The sequence below is a fragment of the Phyllobates terribilis genome, unplaced genomic scaffold, assembly GCF_046119375.1.
Source record: "Phyllobates terribilis strain yellow unplaced genomic scaffold, ASM4611937v1 Scaffold_27__1_contigs__length_16484149, whole genome shotgun sequence".
NCBI lineage: Eukaryota > Metazoa > Chordata > Amphibia > Anura > Dendrobatidae > Phyllobates > Phyllobates terribilis.
This window is the reverse complement of record NW_027362787.1, coordinates 1,774,584-1,794,872: the sequence shown is the minus strand read 5'-3', so window position 1 is coordinate 1,794,872 and position 20,289 is coordinate 1,774,584.

Below are 20,289 nucleotides of genomic sequence, written 5' to 3'. Positions count from 1 at the left end.
CGAGCTGACCTGGCAAGTCGTGGTCCCAAGGAGGGATGCAGCTATGGTCCTGGGGGCTTACCATGACAGAGCGGGACACTTCGGTTGGAAGAAACTGGAGTTCCTACTAAGAGGAAGATTCTTTTGGGTCGGCATGAGAGGAGCTGTAGAAAAATGGTGCAGAGACTGTGGCCCTTGTCACCTAAGGAGGAAGGACCGTGCCAGCCAGAAGACACCCTTGAGGCCCATCATCACCACGCAGCCTCTTGAGCTGGTAGCTCTGGACCATGTCAAATTGGCTCCCAGCCGGTCAGGATACATCTATGCCCTGACAATCGTGGACCACTATTCCCGTTTTCTAGTGGTGGTCCCGGTAAAGGACTTGACAGCCCAAACAGCGGCCAGAGCCTTCCAGCAATATTTCTGCCGTCCACACGGGTATCCGGAACAGGTCCTGACAGACCAGGGTCCAGCGTTCGAGGCTGAAATCTTCCAGGAGTTCTGCAACCTCTATGGCTGTAAGAAGATTCGTACAACGCCTTACCACCCCCAAACCAACGGGATGTGTGAGAAGATGAACAATATAGTCATTGATCTCCTGAAGACGTTGCCCCTGGAGGAACGCAGCCTGTGGCCAGAAAAACTGCCGGACCTGATAGACCTATACAACAATATCCCGGTGAATGCTACAAACTGCACCCCGGCTTACCTGATGCAAGCTAGACCAGGAAAGCTGCCCGTAGACCTGGAGATGGGAGTCCTAATACCTGAGGACACCTCCCCGGATGCGGACTGGGATACGGAAAGGCAACTGCAGTACAAGAAGGTACAGGAGAGTGTGGAGAAGAGCCTGGCCCAGGTGAGAGAGAAGCAAGAAAGACTCTTCAATCAACACGCCCCTGCTAGTCCCCTAGAACCTGGTGAGCAAGTCCTAAAGCGAAAAAGAAGGCTACATAAGTTGGACGACCAGTGGGAAAGGGAACCCTACACCGTACTGCAGTCTGACCACGACAACCCAAAGGTGTGCGTAATCACCAAGGACGGAGGAGAAACCACTAGTGTCGTCTCCAGAGACCATCTCAAAAGGTGCCCCGAGCAACTCCGTAGTGCAGAAGAGGATCAGAGTGACCTTGAACCCGCAGAGGACAAGGAAGAAATGATCAGCACCGTTCTCGGAGAGTTTCCTCAGTCCTGGACTCGCATAAATGATGCCATAGTGGTACCTGTCCTGCATTTCCTGCAACCGGCACAGCAACAACCAACACCAGAGCCGGAAGGTGAAGAGGAGCAAGCAGTTCCAGAGGCAGAAGAGCCTGTACCAGCAGCCCAGGAGAGTCAACCCTCTGCTGACAGTGAGCCTGCCATGCCTGCGGTAAGCCAAAGGACTCGCAGACAGCTGCCTGCCCTACCTGTACACCCAGCTGGTAGCTGCACCCCTAACGCTAGTGGGGAAAGCCAAGTCAGTCCACTACCAGACAGTGGGCTACGTAGGTCAACCAGGAGCACAAAGGGACAGATACCCGCTCGCTGGAGAATATAGAGTGTACTAAAATTGTAAATAACCCTGTTGCCAAATGTTGAATTGTTTGCAAAGTTACATGCATGTTTGGTAATACTCTGTTTCAGTTTCTTGCAGCTACCGTAAGGACTCACAGGTTATGGACTTTTTATAACCGGGACCTTGTATGGACTGCGTTCAGAGCCTAACCCAGGAATGAACTAAGACTGTGAAGGACTTGGGGTAGGACAGACCCCCACCTGGTTAAGGCTCCCCGTTGTGCTGGTGATATGGACACCCGGTCACAGGCCACACTGTGACCTTAAGAACTCAATTTGTGCGTCGTCTGTCTATTAATGTTTTATTGTTATGCATATTGTCTTTGTTTACTGTTTAGTCCCGGAGTACTAAATTTCACTAGGGGGGAATGTGTCACCCTGGCCTGGATGCCACAAGTGTAATTAAAGCTGTGTCTGAGAGCAGGGGGGAGGTTCTCTAGTCAGGGGAACATTAGCATGCAATGCCTCCTGTCTCAGGCCAGTAGGGGGAGCAGGCTGCCCCTATAAAAGCTGGTGCTGGGGGCAGGGTTAGAGAGAACCCAGATGACCTGTCTCAGGACTGAGACGTGTCTCAGCAGAGCAGGGACAGACAGTTGCACTGCACCTAAGAGGAAGTGTGGCAGGAGGAGAGCCACAAGCCAGAGACAAGAGGCGAAGCAAGCCTGTCTTGGCAGATAACAGACTTAATCTACCAGACTTTGGTGTCTGAGGCTGGAAGGATTCCACATCTCCCAGCAGAGAACCAGTCCGCAAGGGACTGTATATTCCTTGGCCTAAGAAGCCTGGAGGCCCTGCCACAACAGAAGGGACCAGTAAAGCCATACAAGGCTGGGAGCAGAAAGGAACCCACGTCGCAGGCCATACAGGCGAGAAAACACGGAAAGCTCGGAAACGTGGGCTGTTACCCTATCAGGAGGAGATAGCCAGAAGGAGCGCAGAAAGCACGGTAGGCCTACACCCTCACCCTGACCAGGGCCAATTTCCCCGTTGCACTCAGACATCCAGGTCCCCTCCTAGCCGGGACTGTTTGTGGGTCAGTTTACCTGTTTAGTAAAGACCCTGGACTGCAACCTGTTGTCTGTGTGCTCCTTGCTCCTCCAGCACTATCAGCACTGGGACTCCCACTACCATCACTCCCAACATCCATTATACTGCCCTGGGGCCGCACTCTTCCCGTGGAGAGTCACACTACCCTAGCTGCACACCTCATCAGCCCCAGCGGTCTGCATGCAGCGGCGGTTCCTAATAACCGCAATCCACGGGTGGCGTAGTCGGACATTATCAGCAGAACATAGCAGACTACCATTGGCCTGACCACCCTGAGCCACGGAACCGGGTCGCCACTACTACCCCCATCGTCTCCCTATTGCCCGGATCCGAGTGCCCCACGGCCCAGGGGGCGAGTCACATGTAATACACTGACTCACCAGTGACGTCTCTAGGTGAAGTCCTTCATCTTTGCTTTTCTTCTTCATCTGGCACAGACGGCCATCACTTCTTCCAGCCAGGAATCATCTCTGCAGAAAATAACACACAGTTATCAATAACTGATCTCTTCTAGGGAATATTCCCACTCCACCCCCCGACTTCTACACTACACCAGTTGAAGAAAAAAAGCGATATAGTGCCGCCCTGCACAGTAACAGGAGCCCGCTTTTGTCCTATCCCATGGAAAACAATTTCCTAAAAAGTAAATTATATTACAGAAGTAATAATGTCTCTAATTGGACTCTAAAATAATAATGTTCCTCACTGGCCACCATAAACTAATAAAGTATGTTCCTCAATCTGGCCCCGAACAGTAATTAAGTCCCTTGTTCAGCCTGGCACCCCCATATATCCATCCTGGCCCCCCCTTCCCTGCATATATCCATCCTGACACCCCCCATATATCCCTTCTGGCCCCCATATGTCCAGTGTGACCCCTCCATATATTTATCCTAGCCCACGTGTATCGAGCCTGCCCCCTCCCATATACCCATCCTAGTCCCCCATGTGGCCCTCCTGTTCCCCCCATATATCCATCCTGGCCTCCATGTGTCCAGCCTGTCCCCCCACATATCCATCCTGGCCTCCATGTTTCCAGCCTGCCCCCCCATATATCTGTCCTGGCCTCCATGTGTCCAGCCTGCCCCCTCCCATATATCTGTCCTAAAGCCCCATGTGTCAAGCCTGCCCCCCATATATCCATCCTGGCCTCCATGTGTCCAGCATGCCCCCCCTACATATCCTTCCTGGCCCCCATGTGTCCAGCCTGCCCCCCACAATATATCCATCCTGGCCTCCATGTTTCCAGCCTGCCCCCCATATATCCATCCTGACCTCCATGTGTCCAGCCTGCCCCCTGCATATATCCATCCTGCCCTTCCCCCCTGCATATATCCATCCTGACACCCCCCCATATATCCATACTGGCCCCCATATGTCCAGCGTGGCCCCTCCATATATTTATCCTAGCCCACGTGTATCGAGCCTGCCCCTCCACATATCTATCCTAGCCCCCCATGTGTCCAGCCTGCCCCCCACATATCCATCCTGGCCATCATGTGTCCAGCCTGCCCCGCCCCCCATATATCCGGCCCCCCCATATATCCATCCCCCTCACATATCCATCCTGGCCTCCATGTGTCCAGCCTGCCCCACCATATAGCCATCCTGCCCACTCTTTCCCATGTGTCCAGCCAGGCTCCCCCTTATGTGTCCAGCCAGGCTCCCCCCCTTGTGTGTCCAGCCAGGGTTCCCCTTTGTGTGTCCAGCCAGGCTCTCACCCTTGTGTGTCCAGCCAGTGTTCCCCCTTGTGTGTCCAGCCAGGGTTCCCCCTTGTGTGTCCAGCCAGGGTTCCCTCTTGTGTGTCCAGTCAGGGCTTCCCCTTGTGTGTCCAGCCAGGGCTCCCCCTTGTGGGTCCAGCCAGGGTTCCCCCTTGTGTGTCCATCCAGCTCCCCCCTTGTGTGTCCAGCCAGGGCTCCCCCTTGTGTGTCCAGCCAGGGCTCCCCCTTGTGTGTCCAGCCAGGGTTCCCTCTTGTGTGTCCAGTCAGGGCTCCCCCTTGTGTGTCCAGTCAGGGCTCCCCCTTGTGTGTCCAGCCAGGGCTTCCCCTTGTGTGTCCAGCCAGGGCTCCCCCTTGTGTGTCCAGCCAGGGCTCCCCCTTGTGTGTCCAGCAAGGCCCCCTTTGTGTGTCCATCCGGGCCCCCCCTTGTGTGTCCAGCCAGGGTCCCCCCTTGTGTGTCTAGCCGGGCCCCCCCTTGTGTGTCCAGCCAGGGGCCCATCCCATTCTGCATCCACTCATATACACACAGACACACACACAGACACCTCTTACCTTCCTGCTCTCCCGTGCGGTGTCCTCCTTCTCCGGTGACGTCATACGCCGGCCGGGGAAGGGAGATGCGCAGCTTCAGCTGCTTCACTGGGACGTGTGTCGCGGCGGTTCAGGTAATGAACGCCGCGTGCGCGCGTCCCTGCATATGTGGCACCCCAGGGGTCTGGTTTCCACAGTAATGTAATGTTATGTCTGAGAGCAGGTGGGAGGTCCTTTGGTCAGGGATCCTGTGCATGCCACACCTCCTGCCCAGTCTTGGGAGGGGAAGGACTTCCCCTATATAAACCCGGGGCTGAGGCAGGGTTAGGCAGTCAAGGAGAGTAGAGACGAGAAACAGTCATAGGAAGAGACAGCAGAAGCAATACTACTACGAGTCAGGGGCTGGCAGCTGCAGAGCTCGCCCTGACTGAGAAGATTTCTTACCGGACCCGGAGTCCGAGGCTGTGGGGACTAACTCCTACCCAGCAGCAGAAACCGACCGGCAGGGGATTGCAGGTCCTCTGGCCCAGAAACCCGAAGGCACGGTCACACGCGTGGGACCAGCACCGCCATCGTGGAGCGGAAGCCATTAGAAGGCCCCGAGTCACCGGCCATACAGGTGAGCACCACACGGTACACTCAGGGACGTGGGCTACTTTTACCCGCCTCTAGCAAGGTAGCCAGAAGAGTACAGTTAGTTGGGAAGGCCTACAACTCCGCCTGGCCAGGGGAGATCCCATCTGCTCAAGGACTGACCAGGCCCCGATTGCTAGCAAGTACTCCGGGAGGGTCTATCTTTGTCACCAGTAAAGACCCTGAACTACACCGCATCGTCTGTGAGTGGTTCCTGCTACCCCCATCATCCACGTCGGCTGCCCTGAGGCCATACCCCTCCCGTTGGGGGTTATACCATCCACGCTGCACCATCCTTCCACCGGCCTCAGCGGTCTGCCCTGCAGCGGCAGCTCCATAGCTGCATTCAACGGGTGGCGTAGTCATCCAACATCCACTGCTAATTTACCGCCACTTAGTCTGACTCCCTGGGCACGGACCGGGTCACCGCCACAAGACTACTACCCTCATCTGATCCGGCTCCGGGTAAGCTCCCGCGTGCGCAACGCAGCGCGACACAGGCCCAGGGGCGCGTCAACTTTTGGCGTAGTCGGCAGGATTTCGTGCCCGCAACCACCGGGTACTGCGTGCCTGAAAAAGAGACTTTTCAAACTTACCTGTGGTGAAGATTCCCGCCATCCGGCGCCATCTTCAGCCTTCTTCCCGCCATCGGTGAAGTTTCCCGCCATCCGGCGCCATCTTCAGCCTTCTTCCCGCCATTGGTGAAGATTCCCGCCATCCGGCGCCATCTTCAGCCTTCTTCCCGCCATCCGTGGAGTTTTCCCGCCATTGGATGCCATCTTGAGGACGCCGCGCGGGAAGAAGAGGGGCGTGGACTCCGAAAGCGCGCGAGAACTGAAGCCCCGCCTCACGTCCGGACGTTGCGTAAGGTCCTGGAAGGAGCCCAGCAGACGCCGACGTCACAGGAGCGCGACGGAAGGTCCTCAACCCTGACGATCCACTGCGGAGCCGCGGCCTACGGAAGAGGATCATCGCAAGGTAGGCCACGGTCCACTAGGGGGGAGGAAGATGTCGGATACGGAGGAGAGCTTCACTGCCTCAACCCCCGCCAGCGCTACCGCTGCTGCAGTTATGCCCTTCACCATGCCCTATATCCCGGGAGCAGCTTGGCTACCCCAGTACTCAGGGGAGTCGCATACCCTGCATGACTTTAGAGAGAAGCTGGATAGCCTCTTCCAGGTGTACCCCCTCACAGAAGAGCAAAAAGTGAGCATCCTGGTGGCCCAACTAACCGGGGCAGCCAAAAGGGAAGTAAAATCCTGGCCACCTGGGAGGAAGACTGTCGCAGGGATACTAACCCGGCTGAAGGACACCTTTGATACCCGCACCTCAGCCGAGATTAAGCTTAGATTCTACGGGTGCAAGCAGCGAGCGCATGAGAGTATAAGGGACTATGCACTAAACCTACAAGAGGCCCTGAGGGCCATTAAGCAGACCGACCCTGATGGAGTGGGAGATGAGGACAGGCTGTTGACCGAACAGTTTATAGAGGGACTATATTGTAATACCCACCGAACCCAGTTGCGGGCAATGGCTTTACAGGATCCCCATCTGGGCTTTGCACAGTTCAAGGACAGAGCCATCCGGGTGCTCCGAGAACCGGCACCGGGTGGCGTTGTGACCCACAGGCGCCCTGCTATCACTTACCACCAGGAGGCGGCGCCCTTGTCGGCAGGGCCTGTGGGAGCTGATGCACAGGCTTTGGACAATGACCCGGCTCCAGACCTACACCATCAGGTCCAAGAGCTAGCTAAGAGCGTTGCTGCGCTAACCCGAACTGTGCAGTCTTTACAGGCTTCCACTCTAGGGAAGATCCAGCTGGCATCCGGACCGGAGGACATCCCGTGGCGTCGACCAAGGAGGACCCCACCGGCCAGAGGAAGACCCAGTGACCGATACAGCGAGGACGGACGACCCATCTGCCGCCACTGCAATCAACCCGGACATATGGCAAGGTACTGTTCTTTAAACGGGCACAACCTGGGGTAGAGGGCCAACCCCCAGGAAAAAGATCACCAGGCCCATCGAACTGGTGCGACAGATATGTGGGAGGACGTCCAGTCTTGCCTGTGGTACTGGATGGCATTCCCATGAGTGCCCTACTGGACACCGGGTCACAGGTCACCACCATCCCGTACGTGCTCTTTAAGCAGTACTGGAATGACTCGGATATTACCCGCTACCCTGACGACGACTTGAGTATCATCGCCAGCAATGGCCAGCCCGTGCCACAGATCGGATTTAAAGAGGTGACCATCAAAATCGGTAGAGTCGAACTGGCAGCACAGGGACTGATCATTGTAGACATTGACAAACATGAGAGCCACCCAAAAATAACTCTAGGAACTAATGTAATTGAAAATTGTCTTGCAGAGGTGATTTTCCTTCTACAGCAGGTTGCCAAGAACGCCAGCTCCGGCGAGCAGCGAGTGCTCCAGAAAGAGATCCGGGCACTGATGCGACGGCAACAGGTGGAACTCTCCGGCGGTGAGATTGGTAGCGTAAGAATGTGTGACCCTTTCCCTATTGCCATGCCCCCAAAAAGTGAAATGATGATTTGGTGCCGGGCAGCTATTGGTCTGAGAGGTAGAGATTACCAGGCAATGGTAGAACCAGTTTACTCAGACAGTAGGCCCACCATTTTGACAGCACGGGGGGTGGTCAATGTACGCCATGGGAGGGTGCCCGTTCGCATAATCAATATCGGGGAGAGGGAAGTGTACCTGCCCCGGTATGCCACGCTAGCCAAATTATATACCATCAACCAAAACTCTATACAGTCTGTGGAACCCTTGCCTCCATCTCACCCGGAGGAAGGTAACGGCTCTAAGAAAGTAATGGAGGATTGGTGTCAGCAACTACACTTGGGAACTGACGCCACTCCCTCCCACCAGAAACAGGGAGTCTACCGGGTGGTTCAAGAGTATAAGAGAGTGTTTAGTAAACACCCGTTAGACTTCGGGCGAGTCAAGGGGGTAGAACACCGCATCCCCATGGGAGATCATCCTCCCATAAAAGAGAGGCATCGACCCGTACCCCCTGCACATTACCAACACGCCAAGGGGATGCTTAGAGACATGAAGGAGGCTGGGGTAATCCGGGATAGCTGTAGCCCCTGGGCAGCCCCACTAGTTTTAGTCAAAAAGAAAGACAACACCATGAGGATGTGTGTAGATTACCGGAAAATCAACCGTATCACACACAAGGATGCGTACCCCTTACCAAGGATAGAGGAGTCATTGGCTGCTGTAGTGCCGGCGTCCCTGCCCTCTGCTAGGCAGGGACGCTGCTCCCCTCACCGCTCTGCTCCGTGCCCGGCATCCTCCTCCCGCTCTGCTGTCAGCGCGCGCTCCTTCCCGGCGTCCTCCTCCTGCTCTGCTCGCAGCGCGCGCTCCTTCCCGGCCCCTGTGCTTAGGGCGCGCGCGCGCTCCCCTCCTCTTAAAGTGGCCGCGCGCGCCGTCCTAAGGAGTCCCCGGCCAATGGCCGGAGGACTTCATCATATATAAGGCACCTCCTCCAAAATGGAGGTGCCCGAGCAATGTTGTTTGCACCTGTGTCTCACCTGTGCTTCAGCCCTCAGGTCCCGTTGCCAGTTACCTGCCAGTTACCTGCCTGATTCCTGCCTGACTTGTTACCTGTCTGCCAGTCTGAGGTCCGACGGTCTGCCTTACTACTCCTGTCAGTCTGTCTAAGGACCAGCCTGCCCGCTCACCTGGGAGCGCACATCTGCTACCTGCCTGCCTGCCCGAGGTCCGACGGTCTGCCTTACTACTCCGGTCAGTCTGTCTATGGACCAGCTTGCCCGCTCACCTGGGAGCGCTTCTCCGTTACCTGCCTGCTTGCCAGCCCGGAGGTTCCGCTGTCACATGCCGTGACCATCAGCTACTCCAGAGACTCTTGCCCGCTCACCTGGGAGCGCTTCTCCGCTACCTGCCTGCTTGCCAGCCCGGAGGCTCCGTCGTCACGTGCCGTGACCACCTGTTATTCCAGAGACTCTCGCTTGCTCACCTGGGAGCACACATCTACCATCTGCCTGCTAGCCTACCCGGAGGCTCTGCCATCACAGGTCGTACCTACCCATTACCCAGAGACTGCCCTGATCACTAACCGTAACTCCCTGTCCGTTCATCCAGAGACTGCCACCCGCTCCCTTACAAGGGCTGCCCCCTTGTATAGTAGCTCAGAGGTTCCGCCTCCCAGACCCGTTACAGTTTGCTCGGGCCATGGAACCCGGTGGCACCCAAGCTCCCTCGCTCTCGGACCTGTGTCGTGAACTGTCCCGTCAGAGGTCCCAACAGGAGTCCATCTTGGGTCACCTGCTGAATGTCAATTCTTTCCTGGACACTCTGCCTGCTCCGCCAGCAACCTCCGCCAGTGCCATGACCATTAATACCATGGAATCCTACCCCGGACCCCGGCTATCTGCACCTCCTCGCTTCGGAGGCGACTCCGTCCAGGCTCGGGGCTTCATAAATCAGTGCACCCTGCACTTTGAACTATTGTCCCACCAGTTTAACTCCGATCGAGCCAAAATTGCATTTATCATGTCCCATCTCACCGGGGAGGCTCTGGCCTGGCTAAATCCTCTATGGGAGAGAGGAGACCCCCTGGTGTCCGACTTGCCTGCCTTTCTCATGGCTTTCCGGAAAGCCTTCGACGAACCCGGACGGAAGACCTCATCCGCATCATCACTGCTACGCCTCCGTCAGGGAGGTCTCACCATGGGCCAATATGCCATACGGTTCCGTACCCTTGCCTCGGAGCTGGCCTGGGATAACGACGCCTTGGTATCCGTCTTCTGGGAGGGTCTGTCCGGCCATATTAAAGATGAACTTGCCGGTCGGGACATTCCTACCACTCTCGACGACCTAATAACTCTTGCCACCCGGATTGACCTACGGTTCCAGGAACGTGCCAAAGAGGTTACCCGTGAAAAGGGGTTTCCACGTCTAGTTCCTACTTTTCAGAAACCCGTCACTCCTTCCGTTTCTCCCCAGGTACACTCTCCTGAGCCTATGCAGGTCGACCAGACCAAGATGGTCAAAACCCGTCAGGACTTACGCCGTGCCGAGGGGAGCTGCTTCTACTGTGGCAGTAAGGAGCATCGGATCCGTGCCTGCCAGGAGAGGTCGGGAGAACGCCTGTGTCTAGGTTCGCTCAGAGGGGTCGATCTAGACAAAAATAAATCCTCTCCATCCCTGCTGCTGTCAGTCTCAATCATCTGCGGGGAGAATTGTTATTTCGAACTAGCCCAACTGGACTCTGGAGCAGCCGGAAATTTTATTTCACAGTTCCTGGTGGAGAAATACCGCATCCCCACCAAACCTCTGGCTGTACCCTTGTCTGTTGCTGCCGTGGATGGGGGCCTCTTACCTCGCCCCATCCAACTCATCACCGAATCCATTACTCTGCAGGTGGGAATGCTGCATTCTGAGAGTATCTCCCTTCACGTTCTGCCTGGACTCTCTCACGCCCTCTTGCTAGGTCTGCCTTGGCTCCAGAGACATGCACCCGTGCTTAACTGGCAAACCGGAGAAGTCCTTCGCTGGGGACAAGACTGTCATAAAACCTGCCTGGTTCCCGTCCATCCCGTTCGTCCCTCTCCTACCCCAGCTAATCTACCTGGACTTCCGATTCCTTATTGGTCTTATGCTGATGTCTTTAATAAAAAGGAGGCAGAGACATTACCACCTCATAGACCATACGACTGCCCCATCGATCTGCTACCCGGTACTACTCCTCCCCGTGGGCGTATTTATCCTTTATCTGCTGCTGAGACCCGGTCAATGTCCGAATATATTGAGGAGAATCTGGCCAGAGGTTTCATCCGGAAATCTACCTCCCCGGCGGGAGCAGGCTTCTTTTTCGTCAAAAAGAAGGACGGCTCTCTCCGTCCCTGTATAGACTATAGAGGCTTAAACCAGATTACAGTGAAGAATAAGTACCCCCTTCCGCTCATTCCTGAATTATTTGATCGTCTGAGGGGGGCTAGGATCTTCACCAAACTGGACCTTCGTGGGGCGTACAACCTGGTTCGTATTCGTCAGGGGGATGAATGGAAGACGGCATTCAACACCCGGGACGGCCACTATGAATACCTGGTAATGCCCTTTGGTCTTTGTAACGCTCCGGCCGTCTTTCAAGAGTTGGTCAACGACATCTTCCGGGACCTTCTCTACTCCTGCGTAGTGGTGTACCTGGACGACATCTTGGTCTTCTCTCCGGATCTCCAGACTCACCGGAGGGACGTTCGTCAGGTCCTGCTCAGGCTCCGGCAGAATCACCTCTACGCTAAATTTGAGAAGTGCCTCTTTGAGCAGACCTCGCTTCCGTTTCTGGGCTACATTATCTCTCAGACCGGCCTACAAATGGATCCTGAGAAACTGTCTGCCATCGAGAAATGGCCCCGACCGGAGGGGTTGAAGGCCATTCAGCGATTCCTGGGCTTCGCCAACTATTACCGCCTCTTCATACCACACTTCTCTTCCCGGACGGCTCCAATTTCTGCGCTCACCCGTAAAGGTACTAATCCCAAAGAGTGGCCTCCCGAAGCAGAGGAGGCCTTTCTTTCCCTAAAACAGGCCTTCTCTTCCGCCCCGGTGCTGCATCGCCCAGATGGCAACAAGCAGTTCTTCCTGGAAGTTGACGCCTCCTCCTCTGGAGCCGGAGCGGTACTTACTCAAAAATCATCTTCCGGGAGGATGGTAACTTGTGGCTTCTTCTCAAAACTCTTCTCCTCCTCAGAGCGCAACTATTCCATAGGAGACCGAGAGTTATTGGCCATCAAACTGGCATTGGAGGAGTGGCGTTAGCTGCTCGAGGGGGCCCTTCACCCGGTAATAATTTACACTGACCACAAGAACTTGGCTTACCTCCAGCATGCCCAGAGACTTAACCCGCGCCAAGCTCGGTGGTCCTTGTTTTTTGCTCGTTTTGATTTCGTCCTTCATTTTCGCCCGGCTGACAAAAACGTCAAGGCGGACGCCTTGTCTCGATCCTTTCTGGTGTCTGATCTCGAGGAGGATCCGAAACACATCATCGATCCCGCCAGAGTAATGCAGGTGGCTCCCGTGAGTCTAAATCGTCTCCCTCCTGGTAAGACGTTCGTATCAGTACCTGATCGGGAGAGGATCCTACACTGGGGTCATTCGTCTAAACTAGCTGGCCACGCCGGTCAGAAAAAGACCCTCCAGCTTATTACCCGGCACTACTGGTGGCCTAACCTGCACAAGGATGTAATAGACTTTGTTTCTGCCTGTGGGTCCTGCGCCCGCAACAAAGTTCCGAGACATCTGCCGGCCGGCCGCCTTCTTCCTCTGCCAGTACCTGCTGCCCCCTGGCAGCATATAGCGATGGACTTCATAACTGACCTGCCCGTCTCTGCCGGTTGTACGGTCATTTGGGTGGTCGCTGACCGCTTTTCCAAGATGGCTCACTTCATTCCCCTGCCAGGCCTTCCGTCTGCACCCGAGCTGGCTAAAGACTTTATCCGCCACATCTTCCGTCTTCATGGCCTGCCCCGTCACATCGTGTCGGATCGAGGAGTACAGTTCACTTCTCGTTTCTGGAGAGCCACTTGTAAATTGCTGGATGTCACTCTGGACTTCTCCTCCGCTTACCACCCACAGTCTAATGGTCAAGTGGAGCGGATCAATCAGAACCTGACCAGTTACCTCCGGCACTTCGTTAATGCCCACCATTCTGACTGGGTGGATCTCCTGCCATGGGCCGAATTCTCGTACAACAATCACGAGAGCGAGTCTTCCTCCAAATCCCCGTTTTTTGTAGTCTACGGTCAGCATCCTCGGATCCCGTTTCCCGTCTCCACCTCGGTGGACAATCCGGCTGCGGAATCTCTTGTTAACAAATTTTCCTCCATATGGGAGAGTACCCGGTCCGCACTCCTTCTGTCATCCGAGCGTATGAAAAGACACGCTGACAAAAAACGTCTGGACCCTCCTCAATTCCGTCCTGGGGATAAAGTCTGGCTCTCGTCCAAATATGTCCGGCTCAAGATCCCTTCCTATAAGTTAGGGCCTCGGTTCATCGGCCCACTGGAGGTCATCAGTCAGATCAACCCGGTGGCCTATAAATTGAAACTCCCGGCCAACTTACGGATCCCTAACTCCTTCCATGTATCTCTCCTCAAACCTGTGGTGCTTAACTCTTTTTCCAAGTCTACAGGTACGCCTCCTGCTCCGGTTTCTGCTGAGGACGAGTTTGAGGTAGAGAACATTCTTGCCACCAAAAGGGTAAGAGGAAAGACCTTTTTTTTGGTAGATTGGAAGGGGTTTGGTCCTGAGGAGAGAACGTGGGAGCCCCGGGAGAACATCCATGCCCCTCTCATCCTAGCTAAATTTTTGTCTGGCCTAAAAAAGGGGGGGCCTAAAGGGGGGGGTACTGTAGTGCCGGCGTCCCTGCCCTCTGCTAGGCAGGGACGCTGCTCCCCTCACCACTCTGCTCCGTGCCCGGCGTCCTCCTCCCGCTCTGCTGTCAGCGCGCGCTCCTTCCCGGCGTCCTCCTCCTGCTCTGCTCGCAGCGCGCGCTCCTTCCCGGCCCCTGTGCTTAGGGCGCGCGCGCGCGCGCTCCCCTCCTCTTAAAGGGGCCGCGCGCGCCGTCCTAAGGAGTCCCCGGCCAATGGCCGGAGGACTTCATCATATATAAGGCACCTCCTCCAAAATGGAGGTGCCCGAGCAATGTTGTTTGCACCTGTGTCTCACCTGTGCTTCAGCCCTCAGGTCCCGTTGCCAGTTACCTGCCAGTTACCTGCCAGTTACCTGCCTGATTCCTGCCTGACTTGTTACCTGTCTGCCAGTCTGAGGTCCGACGGTCTGCCTTACTACTCCTGTCAGTCTGTCTAAGGACCAGCCTGCCCGCTCACCTGGGAGCGCACATCTGCTACCTGCCTGCCTGCCCGAGGTCCGACGGTCTGCCTTACTACTCCGGTCAGTCTGTCTATGGACCAGCTTGCCCGCTCACCTGGGAGCGCTTCTCCGTTACCTGCCTGCTTGCCAGCCCGGAGGTTCCGCTGTCACATGCCGTGACCATCAGCTACTCCAGAGACTCTTGCCCGCTCACCTGGGAGCGCTTCTCCGCTACCTGCCTGCTTGCCAGCCCGGAGGCTCCGTCGTCACGTGCCGTGACCACCTGTTATTCCAGAGACTCTCGCTTGCTCACCTGGGAGCACACATCTACCATCTGCCTGCTAGCCTACCCGGAGGCTCTGCCATCACAGGTCGTACCTACCCATTACCCAGAGACTGCCCTGATCACTAACCGTAACTCCCTGTCCGTTCATCCAGAGACTGCCACCCGCTCCCTTACAAGGGCTGCCCCCTTGTATAGTAGCTCAGAGGTTCCGCCTCCCAGACCCGTTACAGCTGCTTTAAGATCTGCTAACTTCTTCTCTACCTTGGATCTCACTAGCGGGTACTGGCAGGTTCCTGTAGCAGAGGCGGACCGGGAGAAGACCGCATTCACCACCCCGATGGGACTTAGCGAGTTCACCTGCATGCCGTTCGGACTCTGCAACGCCCCAGGAACCTTCCAACGATTAATGGAGTGCTGTCTGGGCCACAGAAACTTCGAGACGGTCCTGTTGTACCTGGACGATGTCATCGTATACTCCAAGACTTATGAGGACCACCTGAAACACCTGGCGGAGGTGTTCGAAGCTCTGGCGAGTTACGGCCTAAAGGTGAAACCCTCCAAGTGTCACCTCCTGAAACCAAAGGTGCAGTACCTGGGACACGTGGTGAGCGCTGACGGAGTGGCTCCCGACCCTGATAAGATCACCGCAATTAAGGGATGGCCAAGCCCCTCCAGCGTAAAAGAAGTGCGGCAGTTCCTCGGGTTGGTAGGCTACTACCGAAGGTTTATTCCCGGTTTCACCAAAAAGGCAGCGCCTATGCAGGACCTCCTGATAGGCCAGTCCCGGAAGGCCAAGAACCAGAAGCCGCCCTTCAAATGGGAGGAGCTAGAAGAAGAGTCCTTCCGCCAGCTGAAGATGGCCCTCACGGGGGATGAAATCTTGGCGTACCCGGATTATAGCAAGCCCTTCATCCTCTACACCGACGCCAGTAACATCGGGCTAGGAGCCGTACTGTCCCAGATCCAGCAGGGGAAAGAACGAGTAATCGCCTACGCCAGCCGAAAACTGCGACCCACCGAAAGGAACCCCGAGAATTATAGCTCATTTAAGCTAGAGTTCCTGGCCGTGGTATGGGCAGTCACTGAGCGCTTTAAGCATTACCTTGCTTCTTCCCGGTTCACCGTGTACACGGATAACAACCCGTTGACACACCTGGACACGGCAAGACTCGGTGCCCTGGAGCAGAGGTGGATGGCCCGTCTGTCCAACTACGAGTTCACAATCAAATACCGGGCAGGGCGCTCCAATACTAACGCGGACGCCCTGTCCAGGATCCCCAACCTGCCGGACGAAGGAGAAGATCCGGAGGGACTGGAAGAAATTGAACTCCCTGCGTTCCACCGTCATGGGACTATCCAGTATTCCCACCGGGTAAGGAGTAAGCAGGCTGCTACGTTGAACCCCTTACCTCACCACAACTGGGCGGAAACGCAAGACAGCGACCCTGCCGTCCGACTGGTGAAGGAGATGCTGACTCGGCCGGAGGCTCGCCTTGAACCAGACGCTCCGGAGGAAGCCAAACAACTATGGGCGGAGAAGAGTCGACTGTTCCTTTACAAGGGGAAGTTGTGCCGCAGAATGGTCAACTCCCGGACGCATGAACTACTCTGGCAAGTAGTGGTGCCACGAAGAGACGCAGCCATGGTGATGGAGGCATACCACGACGGAGCTGGACACTTCGGGTGGAAGAAGCTGGAGTTCCTGCTGCGCGAGCGGTTCCACTGGGTAGGCATGAGGGGAACCATCGAGAAGTGGTGCAGGGACTGTGGCCCGTGCAATCTGAGAAGGAAGGACCGGGCCAGCCAGAAGACTCCCCTGCAATCTATCATCACCCGGCAACCGTTGGAACTGGTAGCCTTGGATCATGTAAAACTGACCCCAAGCAGAAGTGGCTACGTCTACGCGTTAACCATCGTGGATCATTACTCCCGGTTCTTGGTTGTCGTCCCCGTCAAGGACTTAACGGCTCAAACAGCAGCTAGAGCCTTCCAGCAGCACTTCTGCCGTCCACACGGGTACCCGGACCAAGTGCTGACGGACCAGGGACCTGCCTTTGAAGCGGAGGTCTTCCAGGAATTCTGCAATCTGTATGGCTGCCGGAAGATAAGGACGATACCCTACCATCCGCAAACTAATGGACTTTGTGAAAAAATGAACCAGGTGGTAATGGATCTTCTAAAAACGTTGCCCCTGGAAGAACGCAGTCTGTGGCCTGAGAAGTTGCCCGATCTGGTGGACCTATACAACCACATCCCGGTAGGTTCCACCAACTGTACCCCGGCTTACCTAATGAGGGCGAGACCTGGTAAGTTACCTGTTGACCTGGAAATGGGAGTCCTGACACCTGAGGACACTTCACCAGAAGCAGACTGGGACACAGAGAGGCAACAGCAGTACCGGAAAGTACAGGAGAGCGTGGAGCGAAGTCTCTGTCAGGCTAGGGAAAGGCAAGAGAAAACTTACAACCAGTATGCTCCCGCTGTTCCCCTGGTACCCGGAGAGCAGGTCTTGAAGAGGAAAAGACGGCTCCACAAGTTGGACGACCAGTGGGAGAAGGACCCGTACACCGTACTGCCCTCAAGCCACGAGAACCCGAAGGTCTGTACCATCAGTAAAGACGGAGGGGAGACCACAGCCATTGTATCCCGGGACCACCTGAAGAAGTGTCCCGAACAACTGAGGAACCCTGAAGAGGAACAAGAAGACCATCGACCCGTAGAGGAAAGGGAAGATATGGTTAGTACCGTGCTCGGGGACTTCCCTCGGTCTTGGACTCAAGTCAATGGTGCAGTTGTGGTACCCGTACTCACCTTCCTCCAACCATCATCCCAAGTACCTACGGAGCAACCGGTAGAGCTGGAAGAACAGCCGGTCCAGGAGGCAGAAGACTCTACACAAGCAGACCCGGAAAATCAACCCTCTGCTTATAGTGAGCCTGCCATACCCCTAGTGAGCCAGAGGGCCCATAGACAGCGGCCCAGTTTACCCTTGACAGCTCCTACACCCTGTAGTTCAGGGCCAGACAGTCAGCTCCGTAGGTCCACTAGGGCCACTAGAGGCCAGTTACCCACACGTTGGAGGATCTAAATGTTTAAGCTATCTTATAATGTTTACCTGTTTATAGTTGCTTGTGTATAATTTTGTGTTTCTAGTTATTTTTAGGAGTCCTTGGTGGATTTACCGGGAATCCTTGTACAATTAGTTGGAGCGTAACCCAGGATGGACTAAAGACTGTTAAGGACTCGGGGCAGGACAGGCCCCTACCTGGTTACGTCTCCCTGTTTTGGTGAAATGGACACCTTGCTTTCCCTCAAAGACTGCACCCGGTTGCGGACACGCCGTGACCATCGTTATGTGTCTCTTTATTATAATGTTTTGGTTGTACTCTGTTATGTTTTTCCAAAAATATGTTTAGTCCCGGAGTACTAAATTTCACTAGGGGGGAATGTGGCACCCCAGGGGTCTGGTTTCCACAGTAATGTAATGTTATGTCTGAGAGCAGGTGGGAGGTCCTTTGGTCAGGGATCCTGTGCATGCCACACCTCCTGCCCAGTCTTGGGAGGGGAAGGACTTCCCCTATATAAACCCGGGGCTGAGGCAGGGTTAGGCAGTCAAGGAGAGTAGAGACGAGAAACAGTCATAGGAAGAGACAGCAGAAGCAGTACTACTACGAGTCAGGGGCTGGCAGCTGCAGAGCTCGCCCTGACTGAGAAGATTTCTTACCGGACCCGGAGTCCGAGGCTGTGGGGACTAACTCCTACCCAGCAGCAGAAACCGACCGGCAGGGGATTGCAGGTCCTCTGGCCCAGAAACCCGAAGGCACGGTCACACGCGTGGGACCAGCACCGCCATCGTGGAGCGGAAGCCATTAGAAGGCCCCGAGTCACCGGCCATACGGGTGAGCACCACACGGTACACTCAGGGACGTGGGCTACTTTTACCCGCCTCTAGCAAGGTAGCCAGAAGAGTACAGTTAGTTGGGAAGGCCTACAACTCCGCCTGGCCAGGGGAGATCCCATCTGCTCAAGGACTGACCAGGCCCCGATTGCTAGCAAGTACTCCGGGAGGGTCTATCTTTGTCACCAGTAAAGACCCTGAACTACACCGCATCGTCTCTGAGTGGTTCCTGCTACCCCCATCATCCACGTCGGCTGCCCTGAGGCCATACCCCTCCCGTTGGGGGTTATACCATCCACGCTGCACCATCCTTCCACCGGCCTCAGCAGTCTGCCCTGCAGCGGCAGCTCCATAGCTGCATTCAACGGGTGGCGTAGTCATCCAACATCCACTGCTAATTTACCGCCACTTAGTCTGACTCCCTGGGCACGGACCGGGTCACCGCCACAAGACTACTACCCTCATCTGATCCGGCTCCGGGTAAGCTCCCGCGTGCGCAACGCAGCGCGACACAGGCCCAGGGGCGCGTCACATACACTGTGCCTGCGCTTTTAAAGGGCCCGTGCCCCTTAAAACCGCAGGTTTTTTTATTTTTTCATTCTCTTCTCCCCCTCTCCTCTGCAGAAGGGTACCCCGCCAGCCCAGTCCCACCCTGTTGATGACTTATCCTAAAATCGGTCATTAATATATAAGTCCTGGACAGTCCCGTTAAGCTTGTTTTACCTAGTTATAAAAGCCCTTTAAGTCCTCATTATAAGGTAAGGTATGAATGGATCTAATTAAATTCTCCAAAGAGAACTATTTATACATTTTAGTCACTGTGAGCTTTCTACAAGATATTGCGGGCAGTATATAGCGAATATACGGACACAGAGCCATTCGCCGGCTCAGATTGCCAATAAGCACCTTGTAAATATGAGACCTTGACATCATAGGTTACTTGGCTTAATATGAAATTGTCCCTCATGTGTACCGCATTGTGGGCAGGGACTATATGTACATCACTGCAGAATATGTTGGCAATAAAAAGTCAACAGAAATGAATATCATGCAGATCCTCACCAGGACTCCAGCAGTGTCACCATCCTGCCACCATACAGCTATAGAAGGACAATAAACCTGCAGGGTTCTCCCCTCAGTTATTTTTCCTTTAATTTTATTATCTGTTTCTTACTCACAGTGAAAGAACAGTCATCAGATATTTTATTCTTCACTTTTTATTTTACAGTCTCAGCTCTGAAGAATAGAACGTCTTATGAATAAATGACAGCTCACTTATTACAGTGGTGGCCAAAAGTATTGGCACCCCTGCAATTCTATCAGATAATACTCAGTTTCTTCCTGAAAATGATTGCAATCACAAATTCTTTGGTATTATTATCTTCATTTAATTTGCTTGCAAGGAAAAAACACAAAAGAGAATGAAGCAAAAATCAAATCATTGATCATTTCACACAAAACTCCAAAAATGGGCCAGACAAAAGTATTGGCACCCTCAGCCTAATACTTGGTTGCACAACCTTTAGCCAAAATAACTGCGAACAGCCACTTCCGGTAACCATTAATGAGTTTCTTACAATGCTCTGCTGGAATTGTAGACCATTCTTCTTTGGCAAACTGCTCCAGGTCCCTGATATTTGAAGGGTGCCTTCTCCAAACTGCCATTTTGTGATCTCTCCACAGGTGTTCTATGGGATTCAGGTCTAGACTCATTGCTGGCCACCTTAGAAGTCTCCAGTGCTTTCTCTAAAACCATTTTATAGTGCTTTTGGAAGT